This window comes from Bubalus bubalis, chromosome 1, assembly GCF_019923935.1.
Source record: "Bubalus bubalis isolate 160015118507 breed Murrah chromosome 1, NDDB_SH_1, whole genome shotgun sequence".
In the NCBI taxonomy this organism is placed as follows: Eukaryota; Metazoa; Chordata; class Mammalia; order Artiodactyla; family Bovidae; genus Bubalus; species Bubalus bubalis.
The window spans coordinates 24,917,556-24,939,103 of NC_059157.1; the positions used below are offsets into that span (position 1 = coordinate 24,917,556).

The 21,548-nt window shown below is 37.5% G+C and overlaps 1 long non-coding RNA gene across 2 annotated transcripts in view; it reads right to left on the bottom strand.

Moving 5' to 3' along the window:
• The window catches only part of LOC123332207, a 118,507-nt gene extending 108,252 nt beyond the window's left edge, over positions 1-10,255 (bottom strand). Inside the window, exon 1 of one of the 2 annotated variants that reach the window (XR_006548995.2) lies at positions 10,034-10,252. This is a non-coding gene — a long non-coding RNA (uncharacterized LOC123332207). Of the gene's footprint in view, positions 1-10,033 lie in introns of both variants that reach the window. The other variant, XR_006548994.2, reaches the window with a different exon arrangement.
• Between the last annotated feature and the right edge of the window lie 11,293 nt (positions 10,256-21,548).

The following is a 21,548-nucleotide window of genomic DNA, read 5'->3' on the forward strand; positions in this document are numbered from 1 at the left end:
TACTATCAGAAAATTACTAGAGCTAATCAGTGAATTTAGCAAAGTTGAAGGATACAAAATCAATACACAGAAATCACTTGCATTTCTATATACTAACAATGAAAAATCACAGAAAATAAGTAATCAATCACTTTCACCATTGCAACAAAAAGAATTAAATATGTAGGAATAAACCTACCTAGTAAGACGACAAAAGAACTGTACACAAAAAATTATAAGACACTAATGGAAGAAATCAAAGATGACATAAACAGATGGAGAGACATTCCATGTTCCTGGGTAGGAAGAATCAATATTGTGAAAATGACTATACTACCAAATGCAATCTACAGATTCAATGTGATCCCTATCAAATTACCAATGACATTTTTCACAGAACTAGAACAAAAAATTTCACAATTCATAAGGCAACACAAAAGACCCCGAATAGCCAAAGCAGTCTTAAGAAAGAAGAATGGAGCTGGAGGAATCAACCTTCCTAACTTCAGATTATATGACAAACTTACAGTCATCAAGACAGTATGGTACTGGCACAAAAACAGAAATGTAGACCAATGGAACAAGATAGAAAGCCCAGAAATAAACCCATGTACCTATGGGCACCTTATTTTTGACAAAGGAGGCAAGAATATACAATGGGGGCAGAGACAGCCTCTTCAATAAATGGTGCTGGGAAAACTGGACAGCTGCATGTAAAAGAATGAAATTAGAACACTTCCTAACACCATACACAAAGATAAACTCAAAATGGATTAAAGACCTAAACGTAAGAAGACCAGAAGCTATAAAACTCTTAGAGGAAAACATAGGCAAAACACTCAATGACATAAATCAAAGCAAGATCCTCTATGACCCACCTCCTATGCCGGTGCCAGCCGGCAAAGTCGATCAGGTCCCGAGAACGTGCACGATGCAGCTGAGAAAGAATACTACAGCAAAAGAATACTACAACAAAAATGGGGTCAAGAGGATCAGACACGTCTCCACGAAGGGACGCAGTCTGACCACGACTTTATTCAGCATCTTATATTTATACAGGAGAGCGTGAGAAAGACAAGACAGTTAACATTCTTCTTGGCTGACCTATACATCTTACTAAAAGTCACAATAAATCTTGAGAACATGGGAATGGCACCCTGTTATTATTTCTTACACCAGATAACATTTCCTTGTGCGTGAGAAGTTTGTCCAGAACTCCAGGTGTCTGCAGTAAATAATCGCCTAATCTCTGGGGTGGTGGGACAGAGAGCTATGTTTGTAAGCAAACCCTCAAGGACTGAGGCAGCTCCCAGAGCTGTGTCCTTTAGATAAAGGACCCTGTTCTCACGGGCAGCTCCCCACACTCCTACAGCAATAGAAGTAAAAACAAAAGCAAACAAGTGGGACGTGATTAAACTTAAGAGCTTTTGCACAGCAAAGGAAACTATAAGCAAGGTGAAAAGACAACCCTCAGAAAGGGAGAAAATAATACCAAATGAAACAACTGACAAAGGATTAAGTTCAAAAATATACAAATAGCTCATACAACTCAATGCCAGAAAAACAAACAATCCAACCAAAAAGTGCGAAAAAGACCTAAACAGACATTTCTCCGTGACTGCAGTCATGAAATTAAAAGACGCTTACTCCTTGGAAGGAAAGTTATGACCAACCTAGATAGCATATTCAAAAGCACAGACATTACTTTGCCAACAAAGGTCCGTCTAGTCATGGCTATGGTTTATCCAGTGGTCATGTATGGATGTGAAAGTTGGACTGTGAAGAAAGCTGAGAGCCGAAGAATTGATGCTTTTGAACTGTGGTGTTGGAGAAGACTCGAGAGTCCCGTGGACTCCAAGGAGATCCAACCAGTCCATTCTAAAAGAGATCAGCCCTGGGTGTTTTTTGGAAGGAATGATGCTAAAGCTGAAACTCCAGTACTTTGGCCACCTCATGTGAAGAGTTGACTCATTGGAAAATACTCTGATGCTGGGAGGCATTGGGGGCAGGAGGAGAAGGGGACGACGGAGGATGAGATGGCTGGATGGCATTACCGACTCGATGGACATGAGTTTGAGTGAACTCTGGGAGTTGGTGATGGACAGGGAGGCCTGGCGTGCTGCGATTCATGGGGTCGCAAAAAGTCGGACACAACTGAACGACTGAACAGAACTGAACTGAACAAACACATGAAAAGATGCTCAATATTGCTCATTATTAGAGAAATGCAAATCAAAACTACAATGAAATATCACCTCATACCAGTCAGAATGGCCCTCATCAAAAAGTCTATAAACAATAAATGCTGGAAGGGTGTGGAGAAAAGGGAATGCTCTTGCACTGTTGGTGGGAATGTAAATTGATACAGTCACTATGGAAGACGGTATGGAAATTCCTTCAAAAACTAAGAATAAAACCACCATATGACCCAGCAATCCCACTCCTAGGCATATATCCTGAGGAAACCAAAATTGGAAGAGACTCATGTATCCCATTGTTCACTGCAGCACTATTTACAATAGTTAGAACATGGAAGCAACCTAGATGTCCATCGACAGATGAATGGATAAAGTTGTGGTACATATACACAATGGAATATTACTCAGCCATAAAAGGAACACATTTGAGTCAGTTCTAATGAGGTGGATGAACCTAGAACCTATTACACAGAGTGAAGTGAGTCAGAAAGAGAAAGATAAACACCATATTCTAACACATATATATGGAATCTAGAAGAGTGGTACCGAAGAATTTATTTACAGGGCAGTGATGGAGAAACAGACATAGAGAATAGACTTAAGGACATGGGGAGAGGGGAGGAGAGGGTGAGATGTATGGAAAGAGTAACATGGAAACTTACATTACCATATGTAAAATAGATAGCCAATGGGAATTTGCTGTATGGCTCAGGAAACTCAAACAGGGGCTCTGTATCAACCTAGAGGGGTGGGATGGAGGGAGATGGGAGGGAGTTTCAAATGGGAGGGGATATATATTTACCAATGACCTATTCATGTTGAGGTTTGACAGAAAACACCAAAATTCTGTAAAGCAATTATCCTCCAATAAAAAATTATTAAAAAAATAAAAAACCTAAAGAATGTTTCCATTCCCATTTATATCATTCCAGAAAGTATGATCATCTCTTCTGAAGTAAACCAACAAAAATCTACCATGAGCCCGACCACAACAAATTATTGAAGTCTCTATGTTATTTTTTAAAAGATAATGTTGTAAAACTAGTCATATTTCCTTGACATTGCTTTCTTCTAAGTCAGAAATGAACAGTTTTTAAAATTTTGTGTCTGTTTATTATCACTAAAATCAAATAGATTCCTTTTGGAAAGGGTGAAACTAGGTCCCAGAGAGATTTCTTTCTTTGCTTTTCTCTCAAAACCAATTTGCTTTTGCTACTGAAGTGTTCTATTCACTTTCAAGATTAGTGAAAGTAAGTTTCATGAATCCACACACTGCTTTATTGACAGCAACTTGAATCAATGTAGTAAAGATGTGACTAGAAGTCCCATACTTGAAGATAACTTCAGTTTACAGAATCTGACCACTTATAACCCTTACATCTCTTTGCTGTAAAAATTTACAACATCAGGCCTGATTTTCCATACTCAGGCACTGAGTCCTGCTTCAGAAAGAGCATTCTTATTGCAGGCGAATTCTTTACCAGCTGAGCCACCAGGGAAGCCCAAGAATACTGGAGTGGGTAGCCTATTCCTTCCTCCAGGAAAACTTCCAGACCCAGGAATCGAACCAGGATCTCTTGCATTGCAGGCAGATTCTTTACAAACTGAGTTAGCCTGGAAGCCCCATCACTATGAAAAACTGTTTCTAAAAAAATAGGATTAATACCAAGACATGCCTGTGTGTTTTTGCTCCTTATCTAACATATTGGATTTTCTCCTTAAAAACATTTTACTTTCTGTTACTTAGGATTCAGCTACATCTCAGTTCAATCACTTATAGTTAAGGGTTCTTTTAGAGATTTGTAAGGCTTATCATTTTTGATGATGCAGACATTATTATATACAGTTTGTAAAATTCACTGCCTCTGTAAATTTTACTCAGTATTTTAATTCAGGTCAAACTTTTAAAACATCCTAATATTTATATTAGGTAACACATAAGAATGAAAAGTCTAAAGATTTTGTAATAGAATACATATTTACATGGTTCATCCTATAGGTAAATGTGTCCTCTCTGGTTTGGGGGGTTGGGGGCAAAGCAAGACAGAATCCGGTACAGAGTATGGATGGCATTCTACATTCATATCAGACTCATATTTGTAGTGGTAGCGGCCAAGGAAAGAGTCTCAACAACATATTAAAATATATATGTAATCTTCAGGATTAACTATAGGGATATGATATTAATTAATTATAGGGCTAGGATATGCAAAACACTATTTTTTTTTGAAAGGGAATGCAGATGGAAGTTTTACTTCATCTCAATTCTACTTTTTTTTTTTTTGGAAATTTACATTCTTTCTGGTAGCCAACTTAATTTTTCAAAAAACAAAAGTCAATAGCAAAAATGAAAACTGAGAAAATTGATTATACAAGGTTTTATAGAACTTTTCTTCACAGAGACCAGCACAATAACAGAAATGAGACATCTGTTGTTTTGCCAAATAGCTATTGAGAAAAAGAATATTTACCAGTATTGATCAAATCCAGTGGCCTTAAAATCATGGATACTACTTACAGGTTTATCATTTCCAGTTTCAGCAATCTATTGCACACAGCTGACTCCCTGCCCCATTATTCACAAAGAGTTTTTCAGAAAGTTGAGCCTCTCCTTGTATTGCAAGTGGAATCCACTTAACTCAGTTTTTCCTAAATTCCCACAATACATATAGTCTTATGTCCATGCCAACTCAGATACAAAAGTGCATATATACACAGTCATACACATCAAAAAATATTTCAGAAATTAAGATTACTATTTTTCCTAGCATTCCTTTAGCCATAAATTTCTCATATTGTGGAAAATGGAAATAATATTAGTGGACATCACATATTTTGTAGGAAAGGAGAACAAATCTGTGAATCTCTAAGAAGACAGGCTAGAAATTCATTGCTGGTACTAAGAGAATTTGCTTAAGAACATGAACATTGTCAAGATGATTCTTTACACTTATATTTATAGGATTACTTCAATGACAATCCAAATTGCTAATAGAATTTATTTTTCATTAACAGTTAGGTCACAGTTTATTTATAACAGTGCTTTTCAACCAGGTACAAATTTACTTTCAGAAAATATTTCATAATGTCTAGAGACACATTTTATTACTATCTTCATGGGGGAGATCCTGCAATGCCTAAACAGCAACCACAACAAAGAATTACCCAGCCCAAAATACCAACAGCACTAAGGCTGAGAAATCTTGATTTAAATATGAAGGTTTGAAGAATAGATAATTTTTAAATAGAGATTAATAAAAGGAAGCACAGGAGAGGAGATGAGGAGATCAAGATGGCAAAATAAGAAGATGCTGAGCTCCCCTCCCCTCCCAAACACATCAAAACTACATCTCCCACCAGAGCCACTGGGCACACAGAGACTGTATAAGGATGCTCCCACAAAAATCACCCTAAAAGACCAGGATAGGAAACTGTCTCATAATTCCATAGAGACAGAGAAAGTTAAGCAAAATGAGAAGTTGGAGGAATGTGTTTCAAATGAAAGAATAAGGAAAAAACCCTGAAAAAACAACTGATGAAACAGAGATAAATAATTTACTATATAAAGAATTCAAAGCATTAAGTAAGAATGCTAACTGAACTATGGAAAAGAATAGATGACTGCCAAAGCAATCTTAAGGAAAAAAGAACAAAATGGGAGACATCACGCTCCCTGACTTCAGACTATACTACAAAGTTATAGTAATCGAAGTATTCTGGTACTGACACTAAAACAGATACATAGATCCATGAAACAGAACAGAGTCAAGAAACAAAGCCACACAATTATAGTCAATTAACCTACTGCAAAGGAAGGAAGTATATACAATGTAAAAAGACAGTCTCTTCAACAAGTGGTGCTGGAAAAACTGGACAGCTACATGTAAAAGAATGAAATTAGAACACTTTTTCACACTGTATACAAAAATAAACTCAAAATGGAATAAAGATCTAAATGTAACACTAGAAACCACAAAACCTGTTGAAGAAAGTATAGGAAGATCATTCTTTGACATGATTCATAGCAATATTTTTTTGGATCTGTCTCCTTAAGGTGAGGAAATAAAAGCAAAACTAAACAAATGGGACCTAATTAAACTTAAAATCTTTTGCACAACAACAACAAAAAAAAACATCAACTAGACAAAAAGACAACCTACTGAATGGAAGAAAGTATTTGCAAATGATATGACTGATAAGGGATTAATATCCAACATTTATAAATAGCTCATAAAGCTCAATGTCAAAAAAAAATCAGACTTCTTAAAAACTGGGAGATCTGAATAGAAATATTTTCCACAAAAGACATATAGGCACATGAAAAATGCTCAACATCACTAATCATCAGAGAAATGCAAATCAAAAACACAATGAGGTATCACCTCACACTTATCAGAATGGCCACCATCAAAAACATCACAAATAAATGTTAGCATGGATATGGAGAAAAGGCAACCTAGTAAATACTATTACTGCTGGTGGGAATGTAAATTGGTGCAGGCCTTTTGGAAAACAGTATGGAGGTTCCTCAAAAAAGTAAAAATGAAACTATGATATGATTGAGCAATTCCACTCCTTGGTATATATCTGGAAAGAAAAAAAGGAACTAATTTTAAAAGATTCATGTATGCTTTATAGCAGCATTATTTACCATAGCCAAGACATGAGAGCAACCTAAATGTCCATCAACAGATGAATGGATAAAGAAGATGTGGTGTATAAACAGAATGGAATATTAGTCATAAAAAAGAATGAAATCTGCAATAACATGGGTGGACCTGGAGAGTATTTAGTGAAATAAGGCAGATAGAGAAAGACGAATACTGTATATTATCACTTATATATGAAATCCAAAAAATAAACAAATGAATATACCAAAACAGAAACATAGATACAGAGAACAAACTAGTGATTACAAATTGGGTGAGGGGAGTGGGGGAGGCATGATAGGAGTCACAGATTAAGAGGTACAAACTACTACACAAAAACTAAGTCAGAAGGATATATCCTATAGCACAGGGAATATAGCCAACATATTATCATAACTTTATTTTGTAACTTTTGGCCATGGCATTCAAGATCTTAGTTCCCCAACCAGGTATCAAACCCGTGCCCCCTGCAGTGGAAGCATGGAGTCCTAACCACTGAACTGCCTGTGAATTTCTGGATGGCCTGTGAATTTCTTTGTCGTAACTTGAAATGACATAATCTATGAAAATATTGAATCACTATGTTGTATACCAGTAAATCAATGATACTTCAATAAAAATAATTTAAAATAAATTCAAAAGTGCTTTACAAATAAAAATATATCATAGTATTCTAATAAGAATGTGGAACTAGTGTTAACAACTGATGGAAGAATTATTATAGTACTAAAACTAAAACAAAAAAATGTTGTAAATCAGGGTAACTTGATAATAATATTTCCAGTTAGGCATAAAATGCCAGAACCTTTTAAAATATTATGCATCCTAAAAAAATCATCAGAAGTGTGAATGAGGATTTATGTACAACACTGTTAACAGCATTATTAGAAACACAAAAATGGTGGCAGTTGTCTCTAAATGTATATAAATACAAGATAATTTTCAAAGTTTAAAGAATAAACTCAATGCATTTTGCATCTTTTACTTCCCTTTTCAGTAATCCCTGACCCACTTCACTTCTTGTCCTCACACCACATGCTAAACGTGATGATGGACCAGGTACTACGTTTGCCCAGGCTCTTCCCCAGACAGTCACATCTAGGCTTCCTTCCTCTTCCTATTTAAATGCTATCTGCTAATACTTGACCATTTACTTAAATGAATCCTAACCCCTTATTCTCTGTGACCTTCTGGACTAGTTCTTTAAACCTGATGAAGCAATTCTATGATAATTCAAGTTTTCAACTATTCAAGACTCTCTGTGGCCTTCTAGTCTCAGAACTGTCTCCTTATTTCAAATAAGGGTTCAAAGAGTGAGAAAGAGACCTCAGAGATTTCATGTATTGATTTATACATTAATGTTTCCTTTTCTGCAACTTGTTTTCCCCTAATGACTGCTAAGGAGGAGTTTGGGATTAATATATACACATTACTATATATAAAATAGATAAATAAAATGGACATGCTGTATAGCACAGGGAACTACATTCAATATTTTGTAATAATCTATAATGGAAAAGAATCTGAAAATATGCATATATACACACACACCCGTGTGTGTGTGTGTGTCTGTGTGTGTGTAGCTGACTCGCTATGCTGTATACCTGAAACTAACACAATGCTGTAAATCAACTATACGTTGATTTAAAAAATGGCTTTTACCAAGTTAAGGGGAAAAATACAGAAAATAAGAGACAGAAGATTCTTCTAGTATACTGACATAGTGTTACAAGTTAGAATTATTATTAAATAAAGTAAACAATCCTATAAAAATTTGGTGTATATCTGAATCAAACAAACTAGAGATTCTGATAAAAGCAATTTGGGGGTAAGTACTGGGGGATATTTTTTAACAAGCTGCTCAAGTTATTTTAAGGCTCTCTACAGTATAGGAACCAGTGGTATGGAGCCTGGAAAGATGATTAGGAAATCCTAAAGGAGTTAGTGGAGATAGCAACATCTGCCATGATAAGAGTTGATTATTGGGTTAGGACAACTATATTTTAATTTGGGACTGAGAAAGAATTGAGACTGAGTGAAAGGGATGATAAAATAATTAAAACAAGGCTATCTGAAGCCAGAGTATCTATAAAACCTTTAACTATGAGTCTTGGCAGATAAAAATAATGATGTCCACATTTTGTTCCTCAAAGATCCAGCTTTTAATTATTCAAAAGTAGTTTCAGCTGTGCTCGACTGTGATCTACTAACTGAAAAAAGTTACCAAGTATTCTATTTTTTTTCTACTCCAAAAATTAACCAGATGTTATACCAGATTGGTCAATCTGAGGAAATCAACAGAGAATAATGAGTGCAACCACTCTAAATGAATATGATTCCAACTGGAAGGAAATCTAATTGAAGCTTATTTATCTATTGCCCTCAAGACTTGTAATTGACAGGTTAAATGGAAAATTTTGTTAAATATGAAGTCATAAAAGGTTTTTTATATTATATGTATGTATTATATATAATCTTACATATATACATGTACATACCTATGCATACACACTGTGAGTATTTTACACTAAATGAAAATTTGGACAAACATAACATTTTACATGAAGTAGCAAGTTTTTCCCTCTGAGTTCTATGTTATTTTTTAAAAATACACCATGAAAATCAATCTATAGTCTTCAGAGTCGGTTCAGAAAAAATGACAGACTTTTACAGAGCTACTGTACGAGCAAAACTTTCTAGGTTTTTGTACTGTTGCATAAATCCAATTTTGAAACATTTTTTAAGTTATTAGCATTTCTTTCCACAGTCATATTTCAATGGTTTTCATAATGATTTGCTAAACTGCAAAATGATACCTAAAAGTACCCTTAGAAGGAACACAATCGAGACCAAACAAAAGTCACTCTTGGGAAGAAAACACTTATTTTGTGAGAGCAGAAGAATATAGGTATACCAAAAAGGAATCAACTAACCTTAAGTTTTTAGGGTGAACTGGACAAAAGTCAGCATGTTTCCACAGAGAAAACTAAGAACATTCACAGTGAGTTATCATGTAGAGGTTGGTTAAAAGAGTTGTCTAACAGAAGTAACAGCAAACCTCTGCTAAGGTTTTATCTATCCCTGCAATGAGCTCTTTACATATTTTATCTTTTAATCCTCAAAGCAAACCTGTGAGATGCAGATGGTATTATAATCCCCATTTTACAGATGAATAAATAGGGGGCACAGAGAGGTTAGGGAACTTACCAAAGTTAAGTGTAGAGTCATGGAATTGAGAGTGGGCTGGTCTTACTCAAGAGACTGCAAGATTTTACTGTAAGCTGACTTACCTGGAAGTTAACCTACAGGGCTTAATTGTTGCTAGGCAAATATTCTTCAAAAAATAAAAAAAAGTCACAACTTTTTCAGTATCTTTTGTTTTCAAAATTTAACTAGTACTCCTGCTCCCCCTAGCCCCACTCTGGTTTTTAAAGTAATATTTCTCATCACTAAAAAAAATAAGGCAATACAGACAAACCTGAAAGAGATAATAATTATCACCTGACATGCTACGATCTATGGTGTGAGTGTCTTCAGTATTACAGCTCAGTTTCATCACCTGAAAGAGACAGACCTTTCCAGCTTCAAGTAGTAATTACAAGGAAAGGTAACAACTGGTCTTTTCTCAGTCAGATGCTAACACCCGAACCTGTTAACTAGAGTGCAGGGTAGATGGTACTGTAATTGACTTGATTTTCCTCATAAGATGCCAACTCAAAATCTAATCAGCATTTAAAAAGGGTTATAAAATAAAGAAACTCACATTTAAATCACTGAAGCAGGTAGGAGGTGGATCTCCCAGAAGCGGATAGGATGTTGATTTTACACACTTAATACACACACACATGCACACACACACAAGTCCATCATAACAAGAATAGTTTGTAGAAATGATTAGAACGTTCCTTGGCAGAGGCAGTAACTGAACTGGACCTAGAGAGGTTAAAAGTTCTATAGAGACAAGGTTTTGCGGGAGAAGCATGCCAGGTAAAGGATTCACGTTTGCTAAGTCATGGAATGGATTTGACAAATAACTAGTGGAGGAATTTGGAGTGAAGTGAGCTGTATTTGTGATGTAGGATAAAAGGAAATAAAATGGAAATGGTAAACTAAAATAAGATCACTGTGAAGGATCCAGTGTAAGTATGTTCTCCTTTCATTTAAAGCTGTCTCTAAAAAAATTTAAACTTTGAAAAAACATGTGAACTTTGGGACAATTTAAAATTTGTAAGATTGACATGAAACATACAAATTGGTTTGTTACTCAAAACTGTTATAATTCCAATAGCTGAATTTGTCAGAAGAAGAGATAAAAGAATTGGTATAAGTTGCTTTTGGTTTGATTTATTGCCATGTTTAAAGTAATTTTTCAAGACAGAGCTGCTTTTGCTTCATCAGAGTGATTGAATCAGTGGGGTGGAAAATAAAAATCTCTGAGTTCCATTTTTACTGTGAGCCAGCTACGAAGCTAAACAAGAAACTTGTTGAATCCCTTTTATACATATACAAATCAAAATTTTTAAGTCTAACTTCTCTGATGATTAATGTTTCATTAACTGATCAAATCTACTCGTTAAACACAGAACTTCTGTCACGGGAAACTTCACAAGAGATTACAAGCTCACAACTGTATTTCAGCAATGCATCATTTATTTTCACCTTTTTTAAGAATTACAAGAACATGGTACATGAAGTAACATTTCAATGTGCTTTACCTTATCAAGAAGTACATCATCCATCCACAACTGGGTGTTGTTTTTGCTTTGGCTCCATCTCTTCATTCTTTCTGGAGTTACTTCTCCACTGATCTCCAGTAGCATACTGGGCACCTACCAACCTGGGGAGTTCATCTTTCAGTGTCCTATCTTTTTGCCTTTTCATACTGATCATGGGGTTCTCAAGGCAAGAATATTGAAGTGATTTGCCATTCCCTTCTCCAGTGGACCATGTTTTGTAAGAACTTGCCACCATTATCCATCCATCCAGTTGTGGATGTGACTGGTGATGGAAGTAAACTCCAATGCTGTAAAGAGCAATACTGCACAGGAACCTGGAATGTTAGGTCCATGAATCAAGGCAAATTGAAAGTGGTCAAACAAGAAATGGCAAGAGTGAACATCGACATTTTAGGAATCAGTGAACTAAAATGGACTGGAATGGGTGAATTTAACTCAGATGACCATTATATCTACTACTGTGGGCAAGAATCCCTTAGAAGAATTGCAGTAGCCATCATAGGCCACAAAAGAGTCCAAAATGCAGGACTTGGATGCAATCTCAAAAATAACAGGATGATCTCTGTTCGTGTCCAAGACAAACCACTCAACAACACAGTAATCCAAGTCTATGCCCCAAAGAGTAATGCTGAAGAAGCTCAGGTTGAAAGGTTCTCTGAAGACTTACAGGATCTTCTAAAACTAACACACAAAAAAGATGTCCTTTTCATTATAGGGGACTGGAATGCAAAAGTAGGAAGTTACGAGATACCTGGAGTAACAGGCAAATTTGACTTGGAGTACAGAATGAAGCAGGGCAAAGGCTAATAGCTTTGCCAAGAGAATGCACTGGTCATGGCAAACACCCTCTTCCAACACAAGAGAAGACTCTACACATGGACATCACCAGATGGTCAATACCAAAATCAAATTGATTATATTCTTTGCAGCCAAAGATGGAGAAGCTCTATATAGTCAGCAAAAACAAGACCAGGAGCTGACTGTGGCTCAGATCATGAACTACTTATTGCCAAATTACAGCTTCAATTGAAGAAAGTAGGGAAAACCACTAGACCATTCAGGTATGACCTAAATCAAATCCCTTACATTGTACAGTGGAAGTGAGAAGTAGATTCAAGGGATTAGATCTGACAGATAGAGTGTCTGAAGAGCTGTGGACAGAGGTTTGTGACACTATACAGCAGGCAAGGATCAAGACCATTCCCAGAAAAAGAAATGCAAAAAGGCAAAATGGCTGTCTGAGGAGGCCTTAAAAATAGCTGTGAAAAGAAGAGAAGGGAAAGGCAAGGAGAAAGGGAAAAGGAAAGAAATACCCATTTGAATGCAGAGTTCCAACGAATAGCAAGGAGAGATAAGAAAGCCTTCCTCAGTGATCAATGCAAAGAAATAGAGGGAAACAACAGAATGGGAAAGACTATAGATCTCTTCAAGAAAATTAGAGATACCAAGGGAACATTTCATGCAAAGATGGGCACAATAAAGGACAGAAATGGTATGGACCTAACAGAAGGAGAAGACATTAAGAAGAGGTAGCAAGAATACACAGAAGAACTATACAAAAAAAGATCTTCAAGACCCAGATAACCACGATGGTGTATGATCACTCACCTAGAGCCAGACATCCTGGAATGCAAAGTCAAGTGGGCCTTAGAAAGCATCACTACAAACAAAGCTAGTGGAGGTGATAGATTTCCAGTTGAGCTATTTCAAATCCTAAAAGATGATGCAGTGAAAGTGCTGCACTCAATATGCCAGCAAATTTGGAAAACTCAGCAGTGGCCACAGGACGGGAAAGTGTCAGTTTTCATTCCAGTCCCAAAGAAAGGCAATGTATTCAAAGAATATTCAAATTACCACACAATTGCACTTATCTCACATGCTTGCAAGGTAATGCTCAAAATTCTCCAAGCCGGGCTTCAATAGTACGTGTATCATGAACTTCCAGATGTTTAAGCTGGATTTAGAAAAGGCAGAGGAACCAGAGATCAAAGTGCCAGCATTCACTGGATCATCGAAAAAGCAAGAGTTTCAGAAAAACATCAACTTCTGCTTTATTGACTATGCCAAAGCCTTTGACTATGCGAATCACAACAAACTGTGGAAAATTCTGAAAGATGGGAATACCAGACCATCTGACCTGCCTCCTGAGAAACCTGTATGTAGGTCAAGAAGCAACAGTTAGAGCTGGATATGGAACAACAGACTGGTTCCAAATTGGGAAAGGAGAACGTCAAGGCTGTATATTGTCACCCTGATTATTTAACTTATATGCAGAGTATATCATGAGAAATGCTGGGCTTGATGAAGCATAAGCTGGAATCAAGATTGCCGGGGTAAATATCAATCACCTCAGTATGCAAATAACACCACCCTTATGGCAGAAAGTGAAGAGGAACTAAGGAACCTCTAGGTGATAGTGAAAAAGGAGTGAAAAAGCTGGCTTAAAATTCAACATTCAGAAAATTAAGGTCATAGCATCAGGTCCTATCACTTCATTGCAAATAGATGGAGAAACAGCGGAAGCAGTGGCTGACTTTATTTTGGGGCTCCAAAATCACTGCAGATGCTGACTGCAGCCATGAAATTAAAAGACGCTTGCTTCTTGGAAGGAAAGTTATGACCAACCTAGACAGCATATTAAAAAGCAGAGACATTATTTTGCCAACAAAGGCCCATCTAGTCAAAGCTATGGTGTTTCCAGTAGTCAGGTATGGATGTAGGAGTTGGACTATAAAGAAAGCTGAGCACCGAAGAATTGATGCTTTTGAACTGTGGTGTTCGAGAAGACTTTTGAGAGTCCCTTGGACTGCAAGGAGATCCAACCAGTCCATCCTAAGGGAAATCAGTCCTGCATATTCATTGGAAGGACTGATGCTGAAGCTGAAACTCCAATACTTTGGCTACCTGATTCGAAGAACTGACTCATTGGAAAAGACCCTGATGCTGGGAAAGATTGAAGGAGGGAGGAGAAGGGGACAACAGAAGATGAGATGGTTGGATGGCATCACCAACTCAATGGACATGAGTTTGAGTAAACTCCAGGAGCTGGTGATGGACAGGGAGGCCTGGTGTGCTGCAGTCCATGGAGCTGCAAAGAATCGGACATGACTGAGCAACTGAACTGAACTGAACTGACATCATCCATGGTCTCACTGAAGTCTCAGAGAACACCTCTGAGTCTTCAGGCATCTCTTTTAAATGTTTTAATAAATTCACACTCTTACCTTCTGAGAGATGAAAGGTCATCTCCAAACTCCAAACTACTAAGTGAATTGATGACTTCATTTTTACCTAATATTAAATGAGGACTTTACCAGATGGCTGAGTCCTTAACCCCTCATGAATCAATCTGCATTCCACAGATCCCCTGTCCCATTTGCCCATGACTTCTCAGAGAATCACTAACCACGCAGGATCCCTTTTTGCTCTCCAGCATCCATCTACGTGTCTTTAGTGGCTATTTCTCATTACTATTCACATCTGTTCTTTCATCGTTAAAAATTAGTTTTTTCCACCCTACTGCCTCATCAAACTCACACTTATCTGAAGATCTACCCTAACTCATGCCACTCCTTTTAAGTCCAACTGGTAAGAGGTGAAAGATTCCAAGCACAATAGTAGCATGGACCCAAGCATTCAAATCTTGGTATCGGTACACAAACTGGATGGTGGAATACTACCACGTTAGTTTTCACATATTTAATTATGAAATGCAAAATGAATCTACATGAAGAGCTTTCAGGATTTTCACACCATTCTCTCTTCTATTTATGAGTAATATCCATTAATACAAACCATCACCCTTTAAAAATGCATAAATACATATATATGTATGTAATTAAAAGAAATGATAGAAAGAGAAACTAAGTTTTCAGGAAAAAAGAAAGATTATACCCTGGATCCTAGTCCCTAAACATCATGTTTTTAACAACCTGCTCATTCCCATTCAAGAAAAATGCTGAAAAGAACAATAATAATATTACCATACTATGAAAAGCTGTCATGTGAATAAATTATAAAAATGCTACTACATAACTATATTCTTATTACAGAAAGTATTATAGATAAACCCATACAGCTGTAATATTATAAGCAAACATTGTTATAGAAACGTTACATATAATGCTATTCTAGATACACACTAGAGTATAACTGCATTTTAATACTGTAGCATTTATTAAGAATTATAGAAACACAGTATAAGACATACTGCTTTAATATACCACTTAAAACTTTAATAGTATTTCACTTTAAATGGTGGAATCATTACTTATGAGCATAATAATCAGAATTATCTCCAGGAATGTCTTTTAGATACGTTGTAATGATGCTTTTTAAAAAATGTACTGAATAGAGAATAACTTTGCTCTCAGACTTTCAATCATTCACTAATGATGTCATTTTTCAAGTTAGTTTACTCCTAATCAATTCAAACACATATGTAAGAAAATGCATTTATATGAAATCATGTAATTGAAAAGACCCTGATGCTGGGAAAGATTGAGGGCAGGAGGAGAAGGGGACGACAGAGGATGAGATGGTTGGATGGCATCACCGATTCAATGGACATGGGTTTGAGTAAACTCAGGGAGTTCATGATGGACAGGGAGGCCTGGTGTGCTGTGGTCCATGGGGTCGCAAAGAGTCGGACATGACTGAGCGACTCAACTGAACTGAACTGAACCTATCACATGACAAAAATCACTGCAGTTTTAAAATACAGGTCATAGTGTTATGGTGTAGGAGATGACCATGAAACATAGTGGGATTTTTTTTCCTGTATTCTATAGTTTCTGATACTTAAAATGTTTGTAATATCTTTGTCTCTGAGATTATTTTTCTTTGTTGATAAATGGCATCAGAACAATGGGATTTGCTTGTCATCAAATTGGAACATTTATCGGAGAACGCAATGGCACCCCCACTCCAGTACTCTTGCCTGGGAAATCCCATGGATGGAGGAGGCTGGTAGGCTGCAGTTCATGGGGTCGCTAAGAGTCGGACACAACTGAGCGACTTCACTTGCACTTTCACGCATTGGAGAAGGAAATGGCAACCCAGTCCAGTGTTCTTGCCTGGAGAATCCCAGGGACAGGGGAGCCCGGTGGGCTGCAGTCTGTGGGGTCGCACAGAGTCGGACACGACTGAAGCGACTTAGCAGCAGCAGCAGCAGGGACTTCCCTGGTAGTTCAGTGGTTAAGAACCTGCCTTGCAATTCAGAGGATGCAGGTTCAATCCCTGGTTGGGGAACTAAGATCCCACATGCCCTGGAGCAACTAAGCTCACGCACCAGAACTACTGAGTCCACACACCACAACTAGAGAGGCTGTGCACTGCGACCATCCTGCATGCCACAATGAAGACCCGATGCAGCCAAACACATAAATAAAATATTATAAAAACGCTGGCACATTTAACTTGCTTTCAGTACATTTATTGAGTTCACTTATGCTAACATATTTTCATCAGTTCTATTGATGTATAATTTATATACAAATAAATTATTTTAACTGATAGTTCAATGAATTTTAACAGTTGGTTTGCCCATGAAATCAATGCCTCAATCAAGTTATAGAATATTTTCTTCATATTCAAAAGTTTTTCCCTCTCCTTGCGGTCCTTCTATACCATGCCTATTACTTATCAGCTTCCTGTCAATACAGATTAATTTGCATTGTTTAGAATTGTGTATAAAGGAAATTATATAGCATATACTCTTTATGTTTGGCTTCATTATTTTGAGATGGACTGTTCTATGATTCAATATTTTATGTCTTATCAATAATATTCCATTGTATGAATCTACAAAAATTTTTTTGCTCATTCTTCTGTTGATAAACTTATTACCAAATTTTCACTATTATGAATAAAAGTACCATGGATATTTTTGTAGAATCTCAGATCTTCTGACACCTGCCAGGAACCAGGTGAATCATGTTGAAAGCAATCCTCTACCAGTTGGATTTTGAGATGACTTTAGCCCAGGCCACCAACTTCATTTCAGTCTGTGCCAGACCCTGAACCAGAGGCAAACACAACTAAGCCACTTGCAGATTTCTAACCCACAGATTATGAAGTAATAAATGCTTGGGTTTTTCAAGCTGTCAAATTTGGGGGTAATTTGTTACACAGCAAGATACCTCAGTTCTCACAGGAAGACAAACCACACACAAGATGCACAGTTCCTGAGTGATGGTATCACAGACCAAAATCTCTTTCAGTACTAAGAGACTAAAGCTTCAGCAGTTTTATCCCCTTGTTTTGGATAACATGTTATTTAAAGCCAATTACTTTTTCTTTTTTTTTTTTTTTGAGTCTCAGCTCATTTGCTTAAAACATGAGTTTAGCTAATGTCAACAATTTTAGAGTAATCTTAATTGTTTTTGTATTCTATTAATAATGCTGGTTAATTTTATTATAAATATGCAGAGAAAGGCTAAATATTTTTGAGGATTAGTGTGATTTCTCATAACTGGATAAATTAGACATTTGAAAGATAATAAATTCTGTTTTCTAACTTTATTTTCCTAATCACTTGATCAAAACTGATGATGTGTAAGGGCGAAAATAGAAAAAGATAAGTAAATGCCCATTCCCATAATGGGTGACTAGATATTCTAATCTATAAAGAATGATTCAGACAAATAATACAAGTACTCTGGGAGCTTATGCCTTTCAAAGGTACCCTCTATTCCCTTGAGTGTACTTGTGGTAAACAGTGTTGGCTTTGTGAATCATCAAAGCTGCAACGCCCTGCAGCCTCTTACCACCATATCTTCATTATTTTTAATAGTAAGGCTTTAAATGACCAACATGCACATTTAATTCCACTTGAGACACGGTGAAGAGGGCTGACAGAATGTGCTCCTCTGGAAAAGGAATGGCAAACCACTTCAGTATTCTTGCCTTGAGAACCGCATGAACAGTATGAAAAGGCAAACTGATAGGATACTGAAAGAGGAACTCCCCAGGTCAATAACTGCCCAATATGCTACTGGAGATCAGTGGAGAAATAACTCCAGAAAGAATGAAGGGATTGAGCCAAAGCAAAAACAATACCCAGTTGTGGATGTGACTGGTGATAGAAGCAAGGTCCGATGCTGTAAAGAGCAATATGGCATAGGAACCTGGAATGTTAGGTCCATGAATAAAGGCAAATTGGAAGTGGTTAAACAAGAGATGGCAAGAGTAAACATCGACATTCTAGGAATCAGCGAACTAAAATGGACTGGAATGGGTGAATTTAACTCAGATGACCATTATATCTACTACTATAGGCAGGAATCCCTTAGAAGAAATGGAGTAGCCATCATGGTCAACAAAGAGTCCGAAATGCAGTACTTGGATGCAATCTCAAAAACGACAGAATGATCTCTGTGCATTTCCAAGGCAAAACATTCAATATCACAGTAATCCAAGTCTATGCCCCAACCAGTAACACTGAAGAAGCTGAAGTTGAACAGTTCTATGAACACCTACAAGACCTTTTAGAACTAACACCCCCAAAAGATGTCCTTTTCATTATAGGGGACTGGAATGCAAAAGTAGGAAGTCAAGAAACACCTAGAGTAACAGGCAAATTTGGCCTTGGAGTACGGAATGAAGCAGGGCAAAGGCTAATAGAGTTTTGCCAAGAGAACGCACTGGTCATAGCAAAACACCCTCTTCCAACAACACAAGAGAAGACTCTACACATGGACATCACCAGATGGTCAACACCGAAATCAGATTGATTGTATTCTTTGCCGCCAAAGATGGAGAAGCTCTATACAGTCAGCAAAAACAAGACCGGGAGCTGACTGTGGCTCAGATCATGAACTCCTTATTGCCAAATTAGGACTGAAATTGAAGAAAATGGGGGAAACCACTAGACCGTTCAGGTATGACCTAATGACCTATAATCAAATCCCTTATGATTATACAGCGGAAGTGAGAAATAGATTTAAGGGACTAGATCTGATAGAGTGCCTGATGAACTATAGACAGAGGTTTGGGACACTGTACAGGAGACAGGGCTCAAGACCATCCCCAAGGAAAATAAATGCAAAAAAAGCAAAATGGCTGTCTGGGGAGGCCTTACAAATAGCTGTGAAAAGAAGAGAAGCAAAAAGCAAAGGAGAAAAGGAAAGATATAAGCATCTGAATGCAGAGTTCCAAAGAATAGCAAGGAGACATAAGAAAGCCTTCCTCAGCGATCAATACAAAGAAATAGAGGAAAACAACAGAATGGGAAAGACTAGAGATCTCTTCAAGAAAATTAGAGATACCAAGGGAACATTTCATGCAAAGATGGGCCCGATAAGGACAGAACTGGTATGGACCTAACAGAAGCAGAAGATATTAAGAAGAGGTGGCAAGATACACAGAACTGTACAAAAAAGAGCTTCATGACCCAGACAATCACAATGGTGTGATCACTCACCTAAAGCCAGACATCCTGGAATGTGAAGTCAAGTGGGCCTTAGGAAGCATCACTACAAACAAAGCTAGTGGAGGTGATGGATTTCCAGTTGAGCTATTTGAAATCCTGAAAGATGATGCTGTGAAAGTGCTGCACTCAATATGCCAGCAAATTTGGAAAACTCAGCAGTGGTCACAGGAATGGAAAAGGTCAATTTCATTCCAATCCCTAAGAAAGGCAATGCCACAAATGTTCAAACTACTGCACAATTGCACTCATCTCACACGCTAGTAAAGTAATGCTCAAAATTCTCCAAGCCAGGCTTCAGCAATACATGAACCGTGAACTTCCAGATGTTCAAGCTGGTTTTAGAAAAGGCAGAGGAACCAGAGATCAATTGCCAACATCAGCTGGATCATGGAAAAAGCAAGAGAGTTCCAGAAAAACATCTATTTCTGCTTTATTGACTATGCCAAAGCCTTTGACTGTGTGGATCACAATAAACTGTGGAAAATTCCAAAAGAGATGGGAATACCAGACCACCTGACCTGCCTCCTGAGAAACCTATATACAGGTCAGGAAGAAACAGCTAGAACTGGACATGGAACAACAGACTGGTTCAAAATAGGAAAAGGAGTATGTCAAGGCTGTATATTGTCACCCTTCTTATTTAACTTCTATGCAGAGTACATCATGAGAAACGCTGGGCTGGAAGAAGCACAAGCTGGAATCAAGATTGCTGGGAGAAATATCAATAACCTCAGATATGCAGATGACACCACCCGTATGGCAGAAAGTGAAGAGGAACTCAAAAGCCTCTTGATGAAAGTGAAAGAGTGAAAAGGTTGGCTTAAAGTTCAACATTCAGAAAACTAAGATCATGGCATCTGGTCCCATCACTTCATGTTAAATAGATGGGGAAACAGCGGAAACAGTGTCAGACTTTATTTTTGGGGACTCCAAAATCACTGCAGATGGTACATGCAGCCATGAAAATAAAAGACACTTACTCCTTGGAAGGAAAGTTATGACCAACCTAGATAGCATATTCAAAAGCAGAGATATTACTTTGCCAACAAAGGTCCATCTAGTCAAGGCCATGATTTTTCCAGTGGTCATGTATGGATATGAGAGTTGGACTGTGAAGAAAGCTGAGTGCTGAAGAATTGATGCTTTTGAACTGTGATGTTGGAGAAGACTCTTGAGTGTCCCTTGGACTGCAAGGAGATCCAACCAGTCCATCCTAAAGGACATCAGTCCTGGGTGTTCTTTGGAAGGACTGATGCTAAAGCTGAAACTCCTATTCTTTGGCCACCTCATGTGAAGAGTTGACTCATTGGAAAAGACCCTGATGCTGAGAGGGATTGGGGGCAGGAGGAGAAGGGGACGACAGAGGATGTGATGCCTGCATGGCATCACCGATTCGATGGACATCAGTTTAAGTAGACTCCAGGAGTGGTGAGGTACAGGGAGGCCTGGAGTGCTGTGATTCATGGGGTTGCAAAGACTGGGACATAACTGAGTGACTGAACTGAACTGCGACTCTACAAGCATTAGACCTGACCTTAGCAAAGGCAGTTTTTGA